This window comes from Paroedura picta, chromosome 9 (assembly GCF_049243985.1).
Source record: "Paroedura picta isolate Pp20150507F chromosome 9, Ppicta_v3.0, whole genome shotgun sequence".
NCBI classification, from domain to species: Eukaryota; Metazoa; Chordata; class Lepidosauria; order Squamata; family Gekkonidae; genus Paroedura; species Paroedura picta.
Genome location: NC_135377.1, coordinates 61,447,449 through 61,472,596, shown reverse-complemented (window position 1 = coordinate 61,472,596; position 25,148 = coordinate 61,447,449). Strand labels below are relative to the sequence as shown.

Below are 25,148 nucleotides of genomic sequence, written 5' to 3'. Positions count from 1 at the left end.
GCTCCTGCACTCCTCCTCTGTTTTCAGCCGGAGTGACCTCAGAGAGCACAAGACTTGGATCCCCTCTCCTTTCGGACCCAAGCCTGTGTCAAAAGAAGTCTTGTTTTCTTGCTGGCTTTCGCACACCAAGGCACTGTTGTATGACTTAAAATTGTAAATTATGTCTGTTTAAGAAAATGTCAGTGTTTTTGAAAACAGAATAACAAGAACTGGAAAAGGCTGGCTGTGCATTTGCCTCCAAAGTTTGAATGCAAGCAGAATGATGCATTCATCATTATAACCAGGAGCAAAAGAGCTGAATGGAGGAGGCACAATGCAACATCAGTCTGAAGTAACGTGATCGCTGTTTCTTTTCTTTAAAGCAAGATTATCTGGGAGATATTAGTGCTCATAAGCTGACATTAGAGAACGGAACCCTATCGATACACAGCTCTTCTTACAAATGGCTAAAACTCTGAAAAAGCTCCTTTCTTAAAACTGAGGCTGCATTAATATGATATGTCACTTTAACCAAGAGGTTCATTTGTGGGGAGTTTTGTAGTACTCTACGTATGGCTGTGAAAGTTGGACCATAAGGAAGGCCGAGCGTCAAAGAATTGAGGCTTTTGAACTCTGGTGCTGGAGAAGACTCTTGCGAGTCCCTTGGACTGCAAGGCGAACAAACCGATCAGTCCTAGAGGAGATCAGCCCTGACTGCTCTTTAGAAGGCCAGATCCTGAAGATGAAACTCAAATACTTTGGCCACCTCATGAGAAGGAAGAACTCCCTGGAGAAGAGCCTAATGCTGGGAGCGATCGAGGGCAAAAGAAGAAGGGGACAACAGAGAATGAGGTGGCTGGATGGAGTCACTGAAGCAGTAGGTGCAAACTGAAATGGACTCCGGGAAATGGTAGAGGACAGGAAGGCCTGGAGGATCATTGTCCATGGGGTCGCGATGGGTCGGACACGACTTTGCACCTAACAACAATAACATCATATGGGAGATTTACTCTCACATATTATTTCTGTGATTCCGCCCCCCTCTCCTTGTGTTATAAGGAATTTTTACGGGCATTCCACACAGCGTTAATGTTGCTGAAGTCTTACCATTGTGTAATGCTATTTTTAAAACATTACGCATGACGTCGTACACAATCTGCAACACTCCTGCAACACTCCCGCATAAATTGCTTCACTGTAGCACTTTTTGGGGAATCCACAAAAGGATTCCCCCTAAAAAAAACGCTACTCTTGAGAACAACCTGCAACACATCCGAAAAAGACACGTGTGTTCTCTGTATAGCGGTAGCAAGCATGTCCCTCCCTAAGCTCTCGCACCCGAGCTTCTGGCATCGTGATCGCCATTTTCCCCCTTAAACTGGCAAAAGCAACTAATAAGCAATGCTTCTTTGGCTGAAATCCCTCCACAAGCAATTGTCTGTAAGGTTTCCAAGCACAATACAGCCCCCTGTAAGACACTGCCCGTAATTTTGGCCAGAAATTGCATGGGGGGGGATTGGGAAGAGCACGTAAATGATTAAGCGCCAGCCCCTACACCAGCAAAAAAGGTCTTTCTGATACATCGAATGAACAAATATGCATTGCTACAGGTGTTTTCGAGTTTTTGGAAAACAATTTTTAAAGGGAAGCACGAACACAACAGTTAATTGGCTGTTCTGTTTGATTGACAGCCAGGGGCAGGAGGAAGAGTGGAAAAATATCGCCTCCTTTGTTGCAATTTCTGTGAGACCGGAAACTTGTGCATTACAAGAACAGCACTAGTGGGAGAGCCTTTTTTTCGATAGAAACGGCTGTGTGTGTTACCGAGACCTGCCGCTATTGATTGCAGCACTTTTCAATAGCACACAGATTTAGCAACATTGCCCGTTGTGCGGAATGGCCCTTAACTTTACTCCCAAGTAGAAAGCAGCCATGTGGATATTTTTGCCTTCAGGGATTAGTTTTGCCTTCAGGGAATATACCCTGTATGTCAGGACTAGGGATGAGTACAATCTGGGTAAATGTGGTTCGGTTCATGGTGTGCTTGGTTTGTGAACCATAAACCATCACAAGCTTTAAGGTGACAAATGAACTGGTTTGGTTTGTAAGGTTTGTGATGTGGTAGAGCAGCTCCCTAGTATCCTAGAGGCATCAACCTCACAGGAGACCTCTGGCTGACTTTTTTTTACCTGCCCTCCAGGTTGGTAAGGTTTGGATTTACAGGGTCTAAGTTACAACCCACAGACGGTGCGCCTCGGAAACTGCTTTCTGGGGAAATGACAGGTGCAGGTTCAGGAAATTCAGTAGTGTGTATATCAGACCCTTTTAAACTTAGAGACATCAGATTCATAGGGGACCTCCCCTTGATGCTCCTCTATATGCCCTTCAAGCTTTGTGCATATTGGATTTAGGAGGTCTAAGTTGTCCCCCAAAGAAGATGCCCTCAGGAAAACGCTTTGGGGTAAAAATTCAGGCACAGGTTCACATCAAATGCATAAGAACCTATTGGTGATTCTGCCCCCCTGTTGCTTTGAAATTGCTTTGAAATTTGGTAAATATTTTGTTTAAACAGTGGGTCTGTCTGGAAATGTTTCCATTCATGAACCTCCACAAATGGCTTGTAGGTTTATAAAAAGTTCACGCCCATTGACTTGCCACGCACTTTCATTCACAAAGTATGAACTGCCCAAAATTCATGATGACCTTTCGTTCATAAGCCAGTTCATGACCATCCTTAATCAACACATTTATTTAATGTGAATGGAACTGTTAAATTCTGTTTCTGTTGGTATAGTTATCAGGTAATTTATGTTTTAAATTATATTTGCCTACCAAGCTGAAAAACCCATGTTCCCTCTGCAGAAAATTACAAAATAGAGGAAGCAAGGACCAAGGCAAGCCTGAGTCATCTGCTGATTCCAAATTGCGGGTGGAGCTCTGAGGTTACATCAAAGGTTGTTTGTGGAGCTGCCTGAAGAGGAGTGAGACTTACAACTAAAAGTTCACCATGCTGTGGCTAAGGAACTCCAAGTAGTAAGGTGAAGTAACCTCAGCTCCCTCCCACTGAGACCTTTCACTCTGTTTGCGTTTGGGCTGACCATACAAACTGAAATGCTCCTGAAATGCTTGCCAGATAAGGTCTCTGCATACCTTATCACCATATGAGGTCTGTGTAGAGACCTCTCTTAGACATTTGTGTGATTCAAACCATGATATTTACTTGGCAAATCTCATAGTACTGCTCATTCACAATTGTATTTATGTTAAGGGCAGGACTTTTTAAGTTAAGAAGAAAGCAACCTACAAGATTTTGGAATTTCCACTATTCTAAGTCCATTGACTCAATTTTACCAGATACTGAAGTTCTCTGAGACAGACTGTCCATTGTAACCTGTGGGAGCAGAGCTGCTGGAGGCATCTAGCAGAGCAGTGCAAGGAGCAGGACTGGCCGACTACTTCTCCCTCCCTGACCATTTCTGTACAAGGAATTTGGGTTGACTCACCACCTGTCTGGTGCCAGACCAAATTCCTGCTTCTGCATGACAATGGAATTGTCATGGGGCCCTCATTTGCCCCATGGCAAGGAAACAGAGATAAATCCATATTTCCTTTTTTGCCTTTGGTGTCAATGGGGCCAATGTAAGGCCTGGGCTGTGCGGCTGCAGAAGAGTTGGGCCAAGTAAAGAAACCCTTAGTTGGAATGTGGTGTAGAGAATGTATGTGTGGTGTTGGACCTGGAGACCTGGTTTCATATCCCTATTCAGCCATGAAACTCAATGGGTGATCTTGGGCCAATCATTTTTTCTGGCCAACCTACATCACAGGGTTGTTGTGAAAGCAGAATTTTCTTTTTTTAGAACATTTCCTTCTACTCACCTTATGGTCCTCAAGGTGGCTAACATTCAAAACCATTAAACAAGCTTTTTTTTAAAAAAAACATATTTGTTGTGAACTTTGTCACATTGTAGGGCAAGACTAGCTAATATCTTGTTCTTCCTTTTACTGATTCCATCAACAGCTTGAGTAAAATACAGCCCTTCTCTTCCTTCTCTCATGGGTTGCCCAAGGCTTATGCCACAGGGGTGTATGACTGTAGCAAGCCAAGTGTATCTCAGAGTCTTCCTTGGAAGAAGGATAGGTTAAAGATAATGGATGGATAGAAAGTATATAAAGAGCCTCTTGTGGTGCAGAGTGGTAAGGCAGCCGTCTGAAAGCTTTGCCCATGAGGCTGGGAGTTCGATCCCAGCAGCCGGCTCAAGGTTGACTCAGCCTTCCATCCTTCCGAGGTCGGTAAAATGAGTACCCAGCTTGCTGGGGGGTAAAACGGTAATGACTGGGGAAGGCACTGGCAAACCACCCCGTATTGAGTCTGCCATGAAAACGCTAGAGGGCGTCACCCCAAGGGTCAGACATGACTCGGTGCTTGCACAGAGGATACCTTTACCTTTACCTTTAGAAAGTATATATAAATTTAGTAAGTTGAAGAAAATAAACAGCTTGGAAGCAGGACAGGAGATCTAGAACAGAATAAATGATCACTATGCTAATATATGTTTATTCTGCCAGCCGGTGATCATAAAAAAATATTCAATTGAACAGAGCAGAATAAGCCAAATAGGTATATCATAACCCCTATTGATGAGAGAAAGTCATTTATCTCTGAAAAAGCCAGGTTGGGCCATACATACAAGGAAGAGCTGGGCCTTCTAGATCCTCCCCTGCCTACAGTGTCCCAGCAGCGACAAACAATGGGGCATCGGAGACCCTAAAGTGGGCCATGGCCAGGAGAGGGCCAGGCTGATGGTGATGTCGTGTATCAGTGGGAATTTGCTCTGCTGTTAGGCAAGTGCTAGCTCGGCTTATACCTCCCATGCATAATCTGTCTGAGCGGTGATTCCCAAAGGCGGTACTGGGACAGTGTTACTTCAGACCACAAATGAGGGATCTACATGTTTAAATACTGCCTTTACTGTAAATAAATAAACTCTCTCTCATACACACCGCCCTCCCCAACTCTCGGTTCATTATGAAGACTAACACGTTGTGGAGAATACTGTGCTGGAAGTGCTAACCAGTTTGGTGTAGTGGTTAGAAGTGCGGACTTCTAATCTGACGAAACAGGTTTGATTCGGCACTCCCCCACATGCAGCCTGCTGGGTGGCCTTGGGCTCACCACACCACTGATAGAGCTGTTCTGACTGAGCAGTAATATCAGGGTTCTCCCAGCCTCACCCACCTCACAGGGTGTCTATTGTGGGGAGAGGAAAGGGAAGGCGATTGTAAGCCGCTTTGAGACTCCTTCGGGTAGAGAAAAGTGGCATATAAGAACCAACTTTTCTTCTTTTTCTTCTTCCTCTTCTTCTTCTTCTTCTTCTTCTTCTACTTACACAGGGGAGTTTGCAACTCAGGTAACCACTCCTTCCAAAAAGTTCCTCCACACTGTCCCTTGTCTCTGTTCATCCCAGATCTTCCTTACCCCAGTTCCATTCAAGGAAGCTTTTCCTAGAAGCCATGCTGGCTCAATGCAACCACATGTCAGAGTCAGGATACCTCCAATTACCCAATGTTGGAGCAAGCTATGATTGAATCCTGTTACACACATGACGCACACATGTGCTTCCCATAACCAGATGACTGCTGGAAACAGAGTTCTGGATATGACAACTGATTCCACAAGGCCACAACTGAATACAGTTCTGAGGTACACAAAGCTTTCATTTAGCTCCACATTTGCTGTTGCAATGCATCCTCTCCATCCCACAGAATTTATAGGTAAAGGCTGCTCTAAGACCATAGCTGAAGTACAACTAGTATTGGGGCCTCACTTCAGACATCTCCTGCACAAGTTCTCCCTTCTGAATATTATCCCTTCCCATCCAAAATTTGTTACCATGTCAAGTATCTTTAAACCGCCCGTGGCGCCACGGGCGCCACGGACTATATAATTCGGTAAGGGGAGTAGAGGTGGGATTAGTCCGTGATGAGGAAGGGTCCGGATTGGCCCCTTCCTCACGACAGACAATCGGAGGGACCAATCGGCAGGCGCGAAGCGCCTGCCGATAGTCCCCTCCGATTCGCAGCTCCAGGAACTGCGAGCCGCGCACAGCGCGGCTCGCAGTTCCTCCCGGCCTGACGCGGCGAGAGGCGCAAAGCGCCTCTCGCTGCATCAGGCCGCCGACCCAGGAGGCCCCCGATTCCCAGCTCCAGGAACTGCGAAGCGCCTCTCGCTGCATCAGGCCGCTGACCCAGGGAGCCCCCGGCAGTCGCAACAAGCGCGGCTGCCGGGGGTTCCCTGCCTGGCGGGCTGACGCGGCGAGAGGCGCGAAGCGCCACTCGCCGCGTCAGCCCGCCGCCAACGAAACAAGCTCGCCGCCGACCAGCCCGCCACCGACCAGCCCACCGCCGCCGCCGACCAGCCCGCCGCAGCCCGCCGCAGACAACTAAGGTCAGGACCTAGCGCCCGCTGCATTCCCCTGCAGCGGGCTTGATTACTAGTGAAGGTATAATTCAGAAGTGTTCTTCTATCTTCTCTAGACTTCCCATGTTTGCTAAGGGAAAAAAGGGAAATAAATACAGGTAGCCTTACTAAGTAAGTGCTGGGTCTATGGAATTCAGCACTGCAGGGCGTGGTAATGACTATTGGCCACAAACGTAAATGGAGAAGGTGCCTGGTGGCCGGGAAAAAGTGAAGCTATAGCTCTCATTCTTCCTTATCAAACCACTATTTACTGATTGTCTTTCTGTAGACCAGGATTTCTCAACGAGGGTTTTGAATGGTCATGCCACCCGCTATGCCTCCTGAAATGGCTGATTATGGGCCTGGAGGGGTGGGAAGGAGTTGGGCCTCAGGTGAATAGGTTCACAGCTATCCTTCCCAACTATATTCTGCATGATCGTGCCACTTTTGGGGTTTCTGGGGAAATGTTTCATGGGTTTCTCAACAGAAAAAAAGATGAGGAAGGCTGCCATAGGCATTACAATGTAAAATTCATTTTTAATGTTGGTGGGTGGGATGAGGCTGCTCTTAATCTGGCATTTCGCACCCTGTGCATAGTGTATCATTGTTAAATATGCAGTCCTCAACTGTAGTCAGAAATGATGCCTACTGTGTACTGTCACCCTGTGATTCTTCCAAATGTGTAGATCAGCTCTGACATAGTTTGGAATATATCTGAGGACGAAACATCTTCTGTCAGAGAGAATGCTGCATCCTAGCACTTTGCAAACTGAACAATATCATGGGCTATTAATTTAGCTCCTAGTACTATTTGTAGCCTTTGAAGACTCAGGTCAGGACAAAGTGAATTAATGATTTCCAATGATTTCATTTAGTCATCTTCAGGATACATTTACTGTGTTGTCAAGGAAGGCAATATTCCTTCCGGGAACAGAAATTACATTTGTATTTCTCAAGTTGTATCTGTGATAGGCCTACTGTAGGAACCATTGAACATTTCTTCTTGTTCTGTACAATTTATTTGGATCTGAGAAGAAAATGTCTGGAGCCTCATCTGAATAAGAAGCTTGTACGCTCCTCTATCATTTAATGACTCTGTGAGCAGACCTGGATATTAAGACATTAGATGTGTGCAATTAAATAGCTGCTGCACTTAAACATCATTTAAAAAAATAAATATTGAATAGAAAGAACGTTTGGTTATATTGCTGTCTTTTTCTGCTTGAACAACGTGTTGGCTTTAAGATCTAAATGGTTTAAGAAAAAAGAAATTAGAATCTTTTCCACGTGATTTCCATTTCCTACAATATATAAAGGGTGAACAAATCAATTTTAAAGTTATATAACATTGTGGAAATGATGGTTTCTTTGTACAGTGGTTTGCATTCTTTTGAAAAATTTCTAAAATGTTATTAAATAAAAATATTTTACAAAGAAAAAAAATACAAGGTTTAGTAGTTTGGATGGGTGACTTCCAAAACATACCAGGTCACAGCATGGAGACAGAAAATGGCAAGCCACCTCTGAACGTCTCTTGCCTTGAAAACTCAATGGGGTTACCTCACTTGGACCCATTATGCACGGCCGCCATTACGGCGGGTGGGGGTTGGATGGAAGATGCAGTGGAGGAAGGTGCGTGGCAAGCCGTGTACGAACAGCACGGTGGCAATGCCTGGAGCAGCCAGTGGCAACAGCCGAAGAGACAGCAATGTGGAGCAAACAGGACAGGAGCACAGAGTAGGGCCCCGGCCCGTCAATTGGGCCATCCCCCCAAGATCCCCCTCTCCTGTGGGATGTCCCCTGCCCAGTCCGAGGTTCCTGCCTCTGTGTCCTGGACTCGATGGACGCCGTTCGGTCCCCGTTCCCTTCATTCCCGTGCGCTGACTGCAGCTGCATGGTACACTGCTGGCAGTGCCTGCCGAACATGACATTCCGGCACCCACCTCCAAGGTAACGCTGCCTGGGCGCCCGTGACCCTCCTCAATTATGCATGCTCTCTCTCCGGTGCTGCGTCTGGTTGCGCCCTGGCCAGGCGTCAGGCTTTGCTTTCTTCTGTGTTTCCCTAACATGGCTTTTTCGGCAGCCTGCATCGAACCTGCACTCAGCTGCTGCCGGCGGCATGCATTATCAGGGATTTCTGCCAGTGTCATTCCAGGTCTGAGGCGGACCTTCTCCTCCATGCATAATGGGTCCTGGAGAGCCCAGCCTAGCCTAATCCCATTAGATCTTGGAAGCTAAGCACAGCTGACCCTGACTAGTACTTGGATGGGAGAGTCCAGGGATTTGGGTGGTAGTTACTCTAACGAACACTGGGGGTCATGATGCAGAGGCAGGCAATGGCAAGCCACCTCTGAACGTCCCTTGCCTGACTGCCAGACAATCCTTAGATCTCCTGGCTACAACGCCAGCATGGTGCAGTGGTTAGGAGTGTGGACTTCTGATCTGGCAAGCCCCCCCCCCCCACATGCAGCCAGCTGGGTGACGTTGGGCTCACCACAGCACTGATGGAGCTGTTCATACCGAGCAGTAATATTAGGACTCTCTCAGCCTCACCCACCCCACAGGGTGTCTGTTGTGGGGAGAGGAAGGGAAACACGAATGTAAGTCACTTTGAGACTCCTTCTGTAGAGAAAAGGAGTATAAAAGAACCAACTCTTCTTCAGTAATATCAGAGCTCTCTCAGCCTCACCTGCCTCACAGGGTGTCTGTTGTGGGGAGAGAAAAGGGAAGGAAATTGTAAGCTGCTTTGAGGCTCCTTCTGGTAGAGAAAAGCAGCATATAAGAACTAATTATTTTTCTTCCAAACATGGCATGCAACAGATAACTAAATAAATACCCTATGGGGTTGACATATGTCAACTGTGACTTGAAGGCATTTTCCACCATGAAGTAAATGATCACATGTTCATGCCAAGAAATTCCTTTACACATTACTAAGAATCACAAGCTTGATCTATTCTTCAGGTTTAATCCTGTTGCAATATTTTATGAACAGAGACCATTTTTGTACAAATAATGTCTGCACTCTTATGTTTCCTTCCTTTAACTGCTTAAACACTGCAATTATTTCAATCACCATAGTTAATCAGCATTTCTGCAACCACATTTCAATACCTGGTGCTCTCCTTGTTCCAGTGGCCTGAAGTCAGCCATCTTGCAGCCACCACCAAATTTCTTATTTCTTACAATATGACTATATTTCTTATCTAATGAGCAGTCAATTTGTCCACATGGAATTAACATTGGTGAGCATTCAACTCCATGGGCTATGATTTCAATTAATATATTATATATTCTCTCCTAGAATTGTTTTATAACAGGTAGTTTGCATTTTTGTTTCTTTTATATGAAAATGACATAGTTGTGTTGACTTCCAGGGAAAATGACAACTTGAAAGGGAGCATTGGGTGTACCATTGCTGTTGGGTGTACCATGCCAGGAAAGGAGAGAATTTATTTCTCCCTCCTCACCTCTCCGCTATAGGGGAGACCTCACTGACGGGTGAACCTAGGGATATGTGGGTGATTTATTATGTTCCATTGGGCTCTGATACCATCAAGGACAATGGAGAATAGATGGGCTTTTTGTTGACAAAGTTGGCCATCCCCTATTTTTATTTCTTTTAAAAAAACAATCTGTAATTTCTATAATCTTTTGGCTCATTCCTTGGCTTCATTCTAACAACAATACTTCATGGAATTGCAGTTTGGAAGTTTGTCAGGCTGCCAATAAGAGGAGACTTCCTGAAAATTTATGGTCTCTACTAGTGTGTCTTTATTAAGATGTTTTTTATGTTCTTGTTCCAACCTCTGGTTTTTTTCCCTACCATTATCTTAATTTGTTCTGATTTTTCTTGCTTCTTTCTGGTGGTGACTGCTAGTAAAATTCCTCTAATAAAAGCTTTGTTTGATTCCCAAATTTTAGCCGAGGACATTCCTTCTGTATTGTTTATTTTAAAGAATCCTTCCAGATTTTTTTTGTACTTGCTTGCTACATCTTCTTATAGTAAAAAAGCTTCATTAAGCGGAAATATTCCTCTTAATTTTCAATTCCATTGCCAGACTATTTCTGTGGGATTATGTTCTGCAAATATCTTTGGTTCAATCTCTGTTTTATCCAGATTCTTTGTCAAGCTTTTTCACATCACATATCTATTCTTGAGTACATTTGATGTCTGTCCAAAAAGAAAAAAAAAGGTAAAATACTTACCCTTTGGGTGTTTGAATTCCAGGCATCTTCTAGTTTCAGCATTTCAAAAAACTGGAATACGTTTTGGACCAATTTTCCACCTCTAATATTCCTTGATCTGTTCTTTTTTGGATCTACTACTCCATTCATGTCTCCAAGGAACATTATATCCTCTTTTTGTTACTCAAATAGTGTGCTTTTTTGCTTTGGCAGCAAAGAAAATTAGGAGGTTTTAAAGAAAGTGATTACCCAGAAATTTCAGGTAATACTTAGGATAGTAGCTGTTTCCCAGCTGTTTAGGAATAGCTATTGTTTTTTACTTACTTTTTCTTTCCTTATCATGCATACTTTCCTTATCATGCATACGTTGCTGGCTGCACCCTGATTGGCCCTATTCCAACTTGGGCAGCTGGACAGGTCCCACCCCCAAGGCTGTAACACAAATATATAGAGGAACCATGAATAAGGATATAATTTTGTCCTGACCCAAAAGCCACACAATGTCTAAACCAATACTTTTAAGCTTAAATAGAATTCTATTATACCAAGTAGAGATATAAAGATTGCTTAGCAGGTCTCAAATCAAGCTTCCCAACTTGGCTGAGAAGTGGATTTTCAACCAATACTTAAGGGTTAATAGCCAAGCTTTTAAGGCCAAATGTTGTTGACCTAGTTCAGTGAGAATGGTATAGTTGATGATGCATCTGGGTACTTTGAGTAGGGATCTCAAAAACATAAATTGGAGAGACTCCAATTCATTATTAAAATCAGTGACCCAGATTGGAATACCATATAACATTTTAGGGATGCATTTCACAGAATACATTTTTAATGGAGCCAAAAGATTTTTATTTCCCTTTTGATGGTAAAATTTGGATAGCAAAACTGAAGGACCTTTCATGGCCTTGACTATCTGTGAAAGGCCCAATTGTTGTTATAACTTAGGTTGAGGCCAAGGTATTTGAAATAATTTACTTATTTAATACAGTGGCTTCCAACAGTCCAAGAATATTTGTTCTGGGCTTTTCCAATTGGTTGCTATGTCAGTAGTCCATGAAACTGCTCACATAGCGCAGAAGTCCAATGCATGTTCATGACATGATGACAGTTTCATCTTCATAAAGTAACAATGGGGTTGGTCTTTTCTGCTACTTTTAGTGGTGTTTCTCTTTGCTTCTTTAATACTGGATCTTGTGTTTTCTTGTAAGTTAAGTTAGCCAATCTCAGGGGAACTTTATTTTATTTTATTTTTTATCTGTTGGATTTCTGGGCCGCCCCTCCCCAATAAGGTCTCAGAGTGGCCTACAACAGAATATAGAATAAAATCCCCAGTAGAATAAAATATTTAAAATTCAAAAATTGTTAAATTCAACCACCAGCTGCTCTGCAATGAGATATTTAGAGATGGCAGTTTTGGACACTTTATTGGCTTCCTCCTTTATTGGCCTCCTCCTTTAGTTTTTTATCTGGGTAACTGGCTGGTTTTAGCATTGTCTTACTCTCCAACACCTTATTGGGAAATACAGTGCCAAGGGTTCAGTCTCATTATTTGCAACATTTGTTGATTTAAAATCAGCATTTGATTCCTTGTTCGTGGGCCAAATTGGAGGCATCTACTATCAATAAAAGGCTTCTCTTTCATATTTGTGTCCTCCATGGACTGTTTGCAATAAGAGTACGATGCAGCAGAGATGGGCATCTCACTGAACCAATTAACACACACAAAGGAGTTGGCCATTATGCTTTTCATGTATTAAATCAATGACCTGGTAAGTTGCCAGGAATTGTCAGATCTCTGCCCCTAAATTGGCATCTCAAAACGTCTTGGTTCTCCTTTATGTAGACAATGTAGTGTTACTATCCAGAACACCAACTGGTATGAAAAGGGTGCTGGAAAAATTGGCAGAATGCTGCAATAAAGAATCCGTGATAATCAATTACAAGAAAATGAGAGTAATGATCTTTGGTAAGCATTCTAAAAGTTAGGCCCGGTTTACAGGAGGCAAGAGATTAGAGCAAGCAAAGAGCTTTAGATATTTAGGGGTGACCTTTCAATCCTCTGGTTACAAAATAAAACATTGCAGATATGTAGCTATCCTTGGGGGAGAGAACTCCCCATAATATAGTGAAATTCTACCAGATAAAGGGAGCTCATTTTGTCCCAACCACTATTAAGGCAGAAACAATAGCTTAGATGCTGCATGGAACCCTTCTTGATCCTCCTGCCTCTTGCTTTGCAATATTAGAACAAGTACATTCTAAGTTCTTTAGGGCTATGGTGCAGGTCCCTAAATGTGTTTCTAACTCCATGATTCACCTGAAATTAAGCATATTGAAGACTGAAGCCAGAATTAGTCTGTCATCTATTTTGTTTAGGCTAAAGGATCATTTATCTGCAAATGGTATGCTACCACTAATTATTTGTGACAACCTTAAATCCAGATGCCAGGAGTTTACTGAAAATGAAATTGCAAGCCTTGGTTTTTCTATCCAATCTTTACTTGAGCTGGGCAAAGATCAAGCAAGGCAAATTATTAAACAAAAGTTTAATTTAATGATATAGAGCACCAGTTAGATTTGTCTAGATCTCTTGAGTTTATGGCATCCCAGGTAGTAAATATATTCAAAAGCCGGCAACAGATCTGTCCTTTATGAAAATCAAGCATAATTGAAGGGCACTTACCCTTGCGGGGTGTTCTGCCTTACCATCTACAATGATAGAGGGGTGATACAAAAAGGTTCCAAAGGCCAAGAGAACATGCATATGTGGGTCAAGGGAATTAGACACTTGGATATGTTTTCTTTAGGTGCCCACACTATGTGGTCCACCACAATAAGCAATTGCACCACAATAAGCAATTTCTTGGAGCACCAGAGGAAGGAAAAATCAAAATGCTCCTTTCAGAGGGAAACACTGATGCTTCTAAGCAGGTAGCTAAATATTGTGTTGTAGCTTCTATGTTATATCAAACATACATTAGTACTAGAAATTCATTATGCATTTGGGGTAATTTAAGCTATTCCTCTAATGTTATTTTTAATTCCCTATTTTTATGAGAACGTATTGGTTTTGTAACAATTATAGCGATTTTGTAACTATACAAAATTGTTACATTTTGTAATTTTGTACAAAAATATTTTGTACAAAACAATATTTTGTAACAATTATAGTGTTTTTGATTTTTAAGCATCTTTGTACCTGGTTTGGAGCTGTATATCAATAAATCTGAAATCTATAAATTTACATTTATATACAGCTCTGCATCAGATAAAATATGCAAAGAGCAAAATCACCAAAATCAATGGCAATGGTGTTTAGAAGAAGAAGAGCTGGTTTTTATGCCCCGCTTTTCTCTACTAGAAGTAGTCTCCAAGTGGCTTCCGATCAGCTTCCCTTCCTCTCCTCACAACAGCCACACTGTGAGGTAGGGGAGGCTGGGAGAGCTTTGATGTTACTACTCTGGGACAGCTGCACTATCAGGGCTGTAATGAGCCCAAGGTCACCCATCTGGCTGCATATGGAGGAGTGGAAATCAAACTCGGCTTGCCAGATTAGAAGCCACTACTTCTAACCACTACAACCTAGCTGGAGCCACACGTGCAGACATATAGACTAGATTCCCAAACCTAAAGTCCACTATCTCTTCTTTATAAAATAACTGAAGAAATAATGGATGGCCAAGAAGACAGGAAATTGGAAGTTTTCAAAATAATGAGATACATATTGTGGTGTTCTTGGAACAATTACATTTAGCATTGGTACATGTCAACTTCAAGAAGAAAATCTTCTTAATTTATCTTTCTATCTGAGGCCAACAATTGTGGAACCGACCTTGAACAAGGTTTGTAGTTCAGATCATCCACTGAACATACATTAATACATTTGATTATTTCGATGAGTCACAAAGCTGAAGGACAAATCCCTTTCCACCTTCCCCACTTTCCCCTTTCTTCCCTTGAATCAAAAGATCTGTTCAGCTTGAGGCCAGATGTGAACAATCACAGCTGTACACAGGGTACAAATAACACCTATGCCAGGCATCTACTTTTCAATGGGAACAGTGTCCTTGATGTGTGCTGGAGATTGCTCTGGTTTCTGTAACTTGCACACAAACAGTAGGAGGCATCAAATGAGATTTACCTGAGAAGCCTAAAGGCAGCTCTGGATTCCCAAAGGATGGTGGCAGCCATTTCAAAATGGAGCTGGGTCAGAGTTCAGCCTGATTATATAAGTGGTCTAATATGTTTTGTAAGTAAAAATCTGCCCCCCCCCCCAAAAAAAAGTAGAGGATAAGTAAGAAAGAAAAGACTCTGCCTTCAACCCAAAATTAACATTTGTTTTCATTTTTCAGCAACTGCAAAGCACACAGGGGTCATTGAACTGCTTGTAGTGACACTATTTAGCATTCATGATCTGGAGAAAAATAAAGTGCTAACCTTTGACCTTTCATTAGAGTGTAGCCTAGAGTAAAAGTCGAGAGCAGGGACACTTTGTGACTGAAAATAAAACAGTAAAAAGCGTTATTCCCTCTTAGAAAACTGAGCTGATTCTGTTAGGCCTCACAGTGTAGCCTATTGTACGGAATTTGATGTGCGTAACTGTAAATGAAGTCTGTATTACAGTGAAGCTAGTGGGGGTTTGGTAACACGAGTAATTTTTTAAAGACATACCATAGACTCTTTCATCTTGTACAAGTCAAGTTTTGCCAAATATAGCAACTAAATAATTTGGTGTTTTTTTATTATTATTTTTCTCTACAAGTGTTACCTCTTGATTCCCTTTCAGGAAAATAGTTCTACCTGAAAAGCATTAAAATAAACACCATTCATCCATCACAGTCAATATTTTACGGAGTTCGGGGCTAAATGCCACAGTGTGTAACTGTAGAGGGGATACAAATACTCATTTCCAAGCAAGGACCCATATTTTCCCCTCAGTAAGGGACATGATTCTCCATGGTCTTGCATTGTTACTGGCAACAAACCCATAAAGATCTAAGTACTATTGTTCTAGATAATATTTTCATTTTTTCCAGACATGTCAAAGAAACCAGAAGCAGAAATGTTACTCCCCTCCTAGGAAACAGAAGATGGAGAGTCTGGGACACCTTCCCCTCCCTCCCAATTTAGCTTTATATGAACACTTGAGGTTTTGATATATGAGAAAGTGAAATGTCTCATTCTGGAAATAGAACAGACAGCTTTCCCTGCAAAGATAGGTGTGCTAATCCTACAACTGTGAGTTGTTACAAATTGCTGCCATCTGTTGGCCATTCCAATGCCAAAAGGAGACAGTGGTTGCTATTCAGTTTTTAGGTTCATTGCAACATGGAAAACCTGGGCACCATTAACTGAGGGCATTTCCGCATATCATTAAAAATAGTGTTACGCCAGCTGAATGGCATAGTGCTAAATATTATTGCGCCTCCGGGCCATTCCTCACCTTCTTGCTGTCTTGCTATAGTCTGCTGCCTTTTCACACTTCTCACCCTCTACAAGTGCTGCTGGAAATGGCGGAAGAGAGCAATGCGATTTATACGCGACTCACTTCTACCTGTCAATCAAGCCAGGCAGCCAGTACCCTTTCTCCTTTTTTATAGGTCCCACAATGCCCGCCATTTTTCTAAAAAAAATTAATAGTTCTCCATTTAAACACCTATGCATCTAATCATAGATGCATAGTGCTTTTTGAATACCACCCCTTATGAAATCATGAGTCTTGAGTCTTTTAAAAACTAATCTAATTCCTGATTTTTTTGGATTGGACTTTAGAAGGGCATGCTTTGGGTTTTATCTTTTGGGGGGAAAATTTTTTTCCAGAGAAGAAAGTGCAGCTACCTGGGGCTGCCAGACCTCCATGGGAAACTCCCATATATGCCCTCCAAGTTATGTGAGGATTGAACTTGAGGGTCTAAATTATGGTCACTCAAAGAAAGTAGTTTCTACAGACATGAAACATAGAACCTTAGAGCTGCAAGAGACCCCAGGGTCACCTTGTCAACCTAGCATTACAACTTCCCCTTGAGTGGGTGAGCCATAATTAATCCCTTCTCTTTGGAACTAATATCATCTCAGTAACCAAAATATAGAGAGATTTGTGTCTGAAGAAGATGTAAACATGCGGATTGAAAATTAGCCTGAAGCTGGTGGCAATTTATGTTGAAAGAGAATAACATCACTGTGGAGAGACACTGGAACTGCACTGGTCTTGGACCTTTTGATACTACAGTTTATTATGTTGATGTACAAGATCTTTTTTTATCTCTATTGTACTGCACTGTGCTTTCCTATTTGTTCCAATGAAATATAGTTCTATCAGCCTATGTTTGGCAGAATGTAGTATCTATCTAGAAACAATAAAACATATAAACATGGAGGTAGAAGAGATCCCAAGAGTCGCCTAGTCATTTCCTTTGCAGGAAATCCACAGCTACCCCAACCTCCCCCAGTGACCCCAGCTCTATGCCAGGATGAAGGCAAAAACCCTCCAGGAACTTTGGGCCAATCTGACCTGGGTGTAAACTGCACGGGGCTTTTATTCCAACCCCAGATGGATTCAGTCCCTGCCCTCTACACAGAATGCGATTTCTGTTTGGATCTTGGGCGATTTAAATTTTCCTTCTGCAGAAGAAGGACTGATCCGGATTGACCCTACCTTTATTGTGCGATATTTCAGACTGCTGTTAATCCTCAATATCCAGATTGGAAAAAAAGCTCCGTGGTAGAGAACCTCTGATAGGCTACACCTGGTCATGTGACACGCTTGCCTTAAAGGAGCAGCCCCTAATTTCTCTCAACTTCTGTCGGTCCTGGATTTTTCCTCCCTCCTCTGCCTTTTTCGATCCTCTCCCCCTCCCCTCCAAGAAAAGAAAGAGGCTCTATGCCTGGCTCCTCTCCTCCCCTCTTCAAGAAAAGAAAGAAAGAGGCTTGGCTCCCCCCCCCCCACATTCTGAGCCTCCCTAACCACGTGCAGAAGACTTTCCTGTTTCAATGGGGAGGAGGGGAAGAGGAAGATCCGAGTTCAAAGCGATCTGAATTCAACAGGATTGACAATGGAATAAACAAAGTAAGTGCAGACTCTGCCCTAGAGGAAAATTCTTTCCTGACCCCAAAGTGGAAATCAGCATTACACTGGGCAGATAAGAAAGGGCCATGGGCACTTGCTCATCCCTTCCTGCCCTCCATCTCTGCTTGAATTCATAGAGAGTCATAGAATCAGCACTGCTGTCAGATTGCTCTGCTCATAAAACCTCCAAAGAAGGAGAGTCCACCATCTCCTGAGGAAGATGAACACTACAATGCACAGCACCAGAAGATGACTGAGTTGCCAGCAGCAGCTGAGTGGGAAGGATAGGGCTGATCACAGCTTCATCCCTCTACTCTTTGTTTCGGACTGCTTTGAGAATGTGCTGTAATCCTGGGGGGGGGGGGAGGGGGGCAGATATATATGTGTGCATGTGTTTGCAGCCTAGAAACTGAGTAGTGTTAAGTGGAGAGATGATCATTTTGCTTATAACTAGAATGTCTTGCTCCCAGGGAATGGAACGTCCCCTGTCCAATAGATATCTGGTTGCAATTAGGCAAGTCATCGCCAGCTCACTTTAAGCACAGGGCATGGCGCATGCTACTCTATAGAACCCATGCCTTTTGAAGCACACCCTTCCCCAAATCCCTTTGTTTTAAGGGCTGTCAGTGCTGCTCCCCCACCAAGTTTTTGCAGTACAGTTTTGCTCACAGTCAGCACATTCCTCCCTGCTTCTTCATACAGGGATAATGCACTTGGATAATATCAGATCAGGTGGCAGTTTTCCAAGAAGTCTGAGGCTCCTCTCCAATGGAATTAAAAAAAGAACAACATACTCTCAGTCTGGCATCATTAACCCTCTTTCAAAATATATCTAATAGCCGAGCAGTCAAAACACTGTGTGAGCTGCAGGAAGAATAAATCAGAACCATACAACTGACTGTGGAAAGATACTTGTAAGCTTGATTTAGTGCAGTGGGAACTAGCAAAGCCTATAGATTAGATAGAAAGGTACCAACTGTGCTTCTCAAAATACTCCTGCTCGGGGCTTGTTGCCAGATCTCTTTAGAAGAGAAGGAAGAAGGATGGTTCTTTTTATGCCCTGAGTCTCAAAGCGGTATACAATTGCTTTCCCTTCCTCTCCTTCCACAACAGACACCCAGTGAGGTAGGTGGGGCTGAGAGAGCCCTGACAGAATTGATATGTGAGAGCAGCTCTGACAGGACTGTGACTAGCCTAAATTCATCCAGCTGGTTGCGTATGGAGGAGTGGGGAATCAAACTTGGCTCTCCAGATTAGAGGTTGCTGCTCTTAACCACGACACCAAGCTGGCTCTCTTTAGAGGGAAGGAGTTCCCTGTATACTGTATTTCTATGAACTTGTGATGCTTTCCCCATTTTACAAAATTAGAGTAAAGAATAATACTTGGCTGTAGTGAACATTTGAGACACTCCCCACTCTGCAGAATCAGTGTCTGCTATATGTGTATAGGAGCAGATCCAGTAGTTCTGTTCGAAAAACCTTAGGACTGGGTAATTCATTCACAAGTATTCTGCTTGGTCATAGCAATATCATCAGTTATGTTTCTCTCCTTGGTAGTTTGGTTCAATACTTGTTTATCTAGAGGTATACTGCGCTAGGGATGGGCACAAAGCAGGTAAATGTTCATGGTTCACATCAAGGTATATGAACCTAAACATGAACCAAACCAAACCAAACCAAACCAAAATGACCTTATATAAACTGAATAAGTTTGTTATGTTTGTGATGTGGCATAATGTCCTTCCTGGAATGATAGAGACCCCAAAACTCATAGGGAATCGCCATCTGACTCTTCGTTACTTGCATGCCAAGTTTTGTAAGGATTGGACTTAGGGGGGAGTTTGAGATACAGTCCCATGAAAGTACTTTTGGGTGGAATGTCAGGTGCAGCTTTAGGAGTATGTAGATTGGACCTTGTGTAAACTAAAGGTCTCAACCTCACAATGGAGCTCCCCAGGATGCTCCCCTACCTGCCCTCCAAATTATGTATAGATTGGACTTGGGTCTAAGTTATGCCCCCCTTAAAGAAGGTTCCCCCAGGAAAGACAAGGTGATTGCAAGGTATAGCCAACCCCCTCCCCCCTGTTCTGAGTTCAGGAGTCACCCACAGCGTTCCAGGTGGCCTTATCCCTGGGTCCTAGTCATTGTCAGTGGACAAGGTGATTGCAGGGTATGGTCAACACTTCTCCTCCTCTGGGCTCCAAGATATAGAAGACCCAGACTTAACAGCATTGAAAGGTTGTCATGAATGGAGAGGCTGTGGATCAGAGCCCTGCTTTCCACCAATCACTCAAAACTGTCCAGCAGAGAGCTAGAAGATCACAAAAAGAAGGTGTGGGCTGGGGGTATGCAAATGTGGATGCTCTACATAGGAACCCACAGCAGAAGCAAAGCCCACCCAGCAAACATTACCCAACCCATAGAGTTGATTTAAAAAAAAAAGGGGGGGGGGAATGCACACCCTCTCCAGAAGAACCCAAAGAAGAAGCAAAGTTCACTGCTCAACATGAACAGAGCAAAAAGCAATCCTCTGCCAACAAAACTGATCCATTTCCTTTTATTCCATCCTTTCCAACTCATTACTGTGAAACACAACAAAGGAGGGCTGGGATGCAGCTTGGGCTTTCTGTAGTTTTCAGATCCCATAGAGGTGAATAGAACTGGAGCTCTATAATTGGCAGCCAGCAGTGCCTGTCAAGCTTTGGAGGGTTCCCATTGGTGTTTCCAAGGGTGGAGAGAAATTGCTTTGAAGTTTGCTTGATCAATGCCAGGTTTTCTGGGAAATGTATCTGTTTCGTGAACCATCCCCAAAGTTCAGGAACTCTTTGTGATGTGTCTGCTTCCGTTGCTTCGTGACCCCATGGTCAGTACAAACTATGATTCACGTGCTGGTTTGTGCCCATCCCTAATAGGCTCTCATGCCTTTTGAATAATTTCTAGGCAATGCCAATGCTAGACTGGTATCTACATTAGCATAGAATTTCATTCTTGGTAAAACAACATAGCAAGTTTTAAAAGCATCAAACAATACTGGCCGGTCCATCCAGTGCAAAGGCTTTCCAGTTTGAAGGAATATTTGTGAGTCCTGACTACTCAGCATGTCTCCGTACTTCTCTCTTACAGAAAAGCAAACCGAAGACTTGGAGGAGTGAACTGGGAAGTGAACAGATGGCGGTTGTGATCATATTGCCTGAAAGGTGAAAAAGTTGGATCTACTTTCTTAGTATGAAATATTTTCCAGGGTGTGCTTGAAAAACTATTCTGGGGTTTAGGAAGGTAGCTTTGGTTTCGGGTGTGCCTGATACATTGCTCCAGGTCTATTCCAAGGTGTGGCTTACGAGTGTTGGTTAGGCATTGACAGAAGTCCAGAATTTTCACAAGGAGTTTTTTGAAAGCAGTTATATGAAATTCTGGGCCCCGAAGCTGCTATTTTTGAAAAGTGGACGTCTGCTTATCTGAAAGAGGCACACAAGATCCGTGAAGAGAAGGATAAGATTCTCTCTGCAGGGCAGAACTGCTGGTTGGGGACTGTAACCTGTCATGCTCTGCTATGCCCAGTCCAGTCAGTCTGACTTCAAGTCCCTGGAAGAAGACATCTCTCTCTGTCTAAAAGATGTAGTGGGGGAAAGAGCCATTTTAAAACATCCAAGGAAGGGTAGAAAGATGAGAAGCAATAGACACCTGTTTCCTCTCCCATATACCTCTAGGCATCATCATGTCAATTTTTTCATGCTCCGTGTAAAGAAATACCCTTTCCAACTCATCACTGGGGATATGTTTTTGAGGCTTTTTTTGGGCAGTGAAAAGCAGAATATAAAATCAAACTCTTCTTCTTCAAACCTTACCTTTAGACAATCCAGAAGCAAATGGAAAGGAAAAGTAAATAACCCATCAGTAAAATCAGAGTCCAGTAGCACCTTTAAGACCAACAAAGATTTATTCTTAAAGGTCTTAAAGGTGCTACTGGACTCTGATTTTATTGTGCTACTTCAGACCAACACAGCTACTCATTTGAATCCATCATTCCTCGGGATATCCAAAGTGGCTCAGGAATCCTGATGGCATTTTAAAACTATGCTTCAAAGCTGCACTTGTAGAGGGATGTGTAGGTTTAACTGGTTGTCCGAACAAGCAAGCAAAGAACTCTTTCTGGCTGGACATACCATTACTTGTATATTTTCCCTTGCTGGGGAAATACCACCTCCAGAGGAACACTGAAATCAGGAAATGTAAAAGGGAAGAAATGTTAAAGCCTCCTTGCTTCAGTGCTATGGCCCTGATTCAGTCCCCATGGCTACAGGGTTGGTTAAAGCATTTCATGAATTAGCTGTCCAGCAGCAAAGCCTTTGGTTGCCATCAGCAGGAGCAGAAATAGGGAACTGGAGTAGGAGGAGATGATTTGACTCTGAGGAACCGTCAATTTAAAATAGTAATAGAAAATATACTGTAGAGATTGTTTCATGCAAAACGTAAGGTTTTCCTGCCAGCTATATGAAAAGGAGCTTAAATGATTATTATTAAGAATTGTCACAGATATTTGATCTAGATGGTGTTTTGTAATTTGTGATCTAGCCAAGTTTTGGTGAACTGCAGAGGTATCTTCACAAGATTCTGGCTGTTCCAAGCAACACGGTCTTCTGGAGCTGAGCTGGTGTTATTTGCTCAATGCCCACAATATCCAGGTGTTCCTTGAGTCTCCTGGGCACTGCTCCAACGGCTCCAGTAATAACCAGCATTAGCAATCCCCGACATGTGGTCCGTCGACTAATTGGAGGTGGGCCGCGAAGGACACCTTCTCTCCCCCCCCCCCGGCCCTTTACTTCAGGTGTCATTGTCACCCATCACTCCCAGATGGGACTATCTCGTTGCAGAGAAACAAGCTCAGGTTTCTCATTGATTTGTCATTGTCATGAGTTAAAATTTCCATGAAAATAAAATGTTCCTTATGTTCATTGTTGTGGCGTGTCTGTGTCTTATTTTGAAGGGATGTTTAAACATTACCATAGCGATTGGAGAGTGTTAGGGCAGTGGTTGGGAGTAGAGGAGTAAACTGCCCCCCCCGGGCCTCAGTAAATTGTCAAGCGTTGAGTGGTCCCCGCTGATAAAAAGGTTGGGGACCACTGACCGGCATGATGGTAACTTTCTGCTCCTGGAGGCTCTTAACCTGTATTTATAGTCCTGTATTTTGTGGTCTTCTCCTGTTCTTTCTTTTTCTATTCTGCTGTTTCCTAGCATTACAGTAGCAATGATCCAAACCCTGTGATATCCAAACATTGTGATATCAGAATATGACATTTCATCCTAGAAGGAGCCAATTGAGAAAATGGAGACCTGACTTCCATCTGCTCTCCCCTTTAGAAGCTATTGCTCTGGGTATTCTCTCCTGACCTTTCCATGTCATAATGCTATGATAGGGAACAAAAGATTTATTTATTCGTTCATTCCATTAATATACTGCTCTCATGGTATACCAGCTCAGGGTGGCATACAACATCAATAAAACAATACACAATTAAAATAATACATTAAACTCTTTAAAAGCATCTTAAACTAACAGCAACATCAATTTCAATTACAGATAGTATTTCCAATGCTGTCCCTTTAAATAGGTCAGTTACCAGATTGATGTAGAAATGGGAGTGTTTTTTAAAGGGGGGGCCATTAGATGTTATTGGATCACTGGTTTCTTCTTCATTGTTGTGACCTGCTGCAATGAAATAATTATTACATTTATCTATCACATGGGTCGTGGCTGGGATGGCCTGCCTGCAGTTCTCAAGCAAAACTCACACAGCATTTTTCTTGTATCCATTCTTCATACACAATATAATAATAATAATAATAATAATAATAATAATAATAATAATAATAATAATAACAACAACAACAACAACAACAACAACAACAAATAAATAAGTAAGTAAATAAATAAATAAAAAGATGAAGTATGGCCTGCCATCAGCCAAAAATTCATAGAAGCACAAATCAGACAAGATCACGGAGAATGATGAAACAAAGATTCTTTGGGACTTCCAATGACAACAGATAAACACTTAGAGCATAACACTTTTGCCCCATGGTATCATTTGTAAAAATGAGGAAGCCAATGATAGGAAGTGGAAAGAAAGTAGTATGGGAGCTCCATTAGCAAAGTACCTCTCTGCTGCCTCAGCAATTTCAGGGTTGATAGGATGGTGGGTTTGTTTAAGTCACCATATATTTCCCCTCCTCCACACCCACAAGAGAATAGGCCATCAACAAATGAGTGAGATGTATGCATTATACATGCATTCATAAATGAGAATTGATCAGCACTTAGATATTAGATTACTAGGAAATGAACTCATTCTTCTTCGATGCCTCCCCCAATAGCACCTTGGTGGGATCACCAGGCGCATCCTAGCTTTGATCTTTTGATGTGAAGTCTCCAGAATCCTTGTCATTGGATTTGGCAGTGTTCTATAGAATTAGAGAGAACAGTACTGTCTTTTAAAGAAATGGATCCTATGTTTTATTTCCAAATGATCTGAGAATACTGGGAGGATTTTTTTTTCTGCTTTAGGTATTTTCACATGACAAACAGGCATGCCAATTTGCATCAGTATTTGATTGTTGCCACAGTGATGTGAGTATGTTTAAAATAGGGATGAACCAATATGACCACTTCAATTGGCCTAGAGTTCTGCGTAGGCTTGCAGTCTAAGGCTGCAATCCTATACCAATTTGGGAGTCAGTTTTATTGGACACACAAGACTACCACACAAGGTCAAGGTTGTGAGGAAAGGAAGGGAAGATAATTGTAAGCCACGTTGAGTGTCCATAGGGCAGAGAAAAGTGGTATATAAAAACAATGTTTCTTCCTTATTACTTTGGGCTATCACAAATCTTCATTTATTTTAAATATTTATATCCCACTTTCTCTTAGTCAATGGAACTTGAAGTAACTTACATAATTTAAGCCTGATAAAATCTTATTTCATAAAATATGAATAATAATAAGAGAGCAAGCTGTTCACTGCATCATAAGGACTAACCTCTACTCACAAGCCACTGAAATTGCTCCAGCCTACAGAGTTGCCTCAGCAGAAACAATTTTCACCATCCTGAGTGGAGGAATTGTTATCAATCCCTGTTCTAATAATTAGAGCTGCCTTTTGGGAATACATGGGTGGAGGCAGTCCCAAAGATGGCTGAGTCATGAAGGTCTGTAAGGGTTCGCATTATGTTGTACATTACGTTGTACATTATGTTTGCATTATATGGTCCCCAACCTTTTTATCACCCTGAGGGGGAGCCCCAGCCATGGTGGCCGCTGGAGAGCACCAAGGTGAGCAGGGCAGCCACTGAGGTAGTAGCTGGGGAAGAGGACGAGGAGGAGCCGCAGCCCGGTACTGACTGATCTACGGACTAGTACTGGTCTCCGGACTCGGGATTGGGGACCGCTGTTGTACACTACCC

At 42.7% G+C, this 25,148-nt stretch overlaps 1 long non-coding RNA gene across 5 annotated transcripts in view; it reads left to right on the top strand.

The window, feature by feature from the left end:
• LOC143845043 (uncharacterized) overlaps positions 1 to 22,653 on the top strand; it is a 622,217-nt gene extending 599,564 nt beyond the window's left edge. For 4 of the 5 annotated variants that reach the window (XR_013234236.1, XR_013234235.1, XR_013234230.1 and 1 more), the window contains one exon: positions 20,814 to 21,630. This is a non-coding gene — a long non-coding RNA (uncharacterized LOC143845043). Of the gene's footprint in view, positions 1 to 20,813; positions 21,631 to 22,262 lie in introns of those variants that run through there. The other variant, XR_013234233.1, reaches the window with a different exon arrangement.
• The last annotated feature ends 2,495 nt before the right edge of the window (positions 22,654 to 25,148 follow it).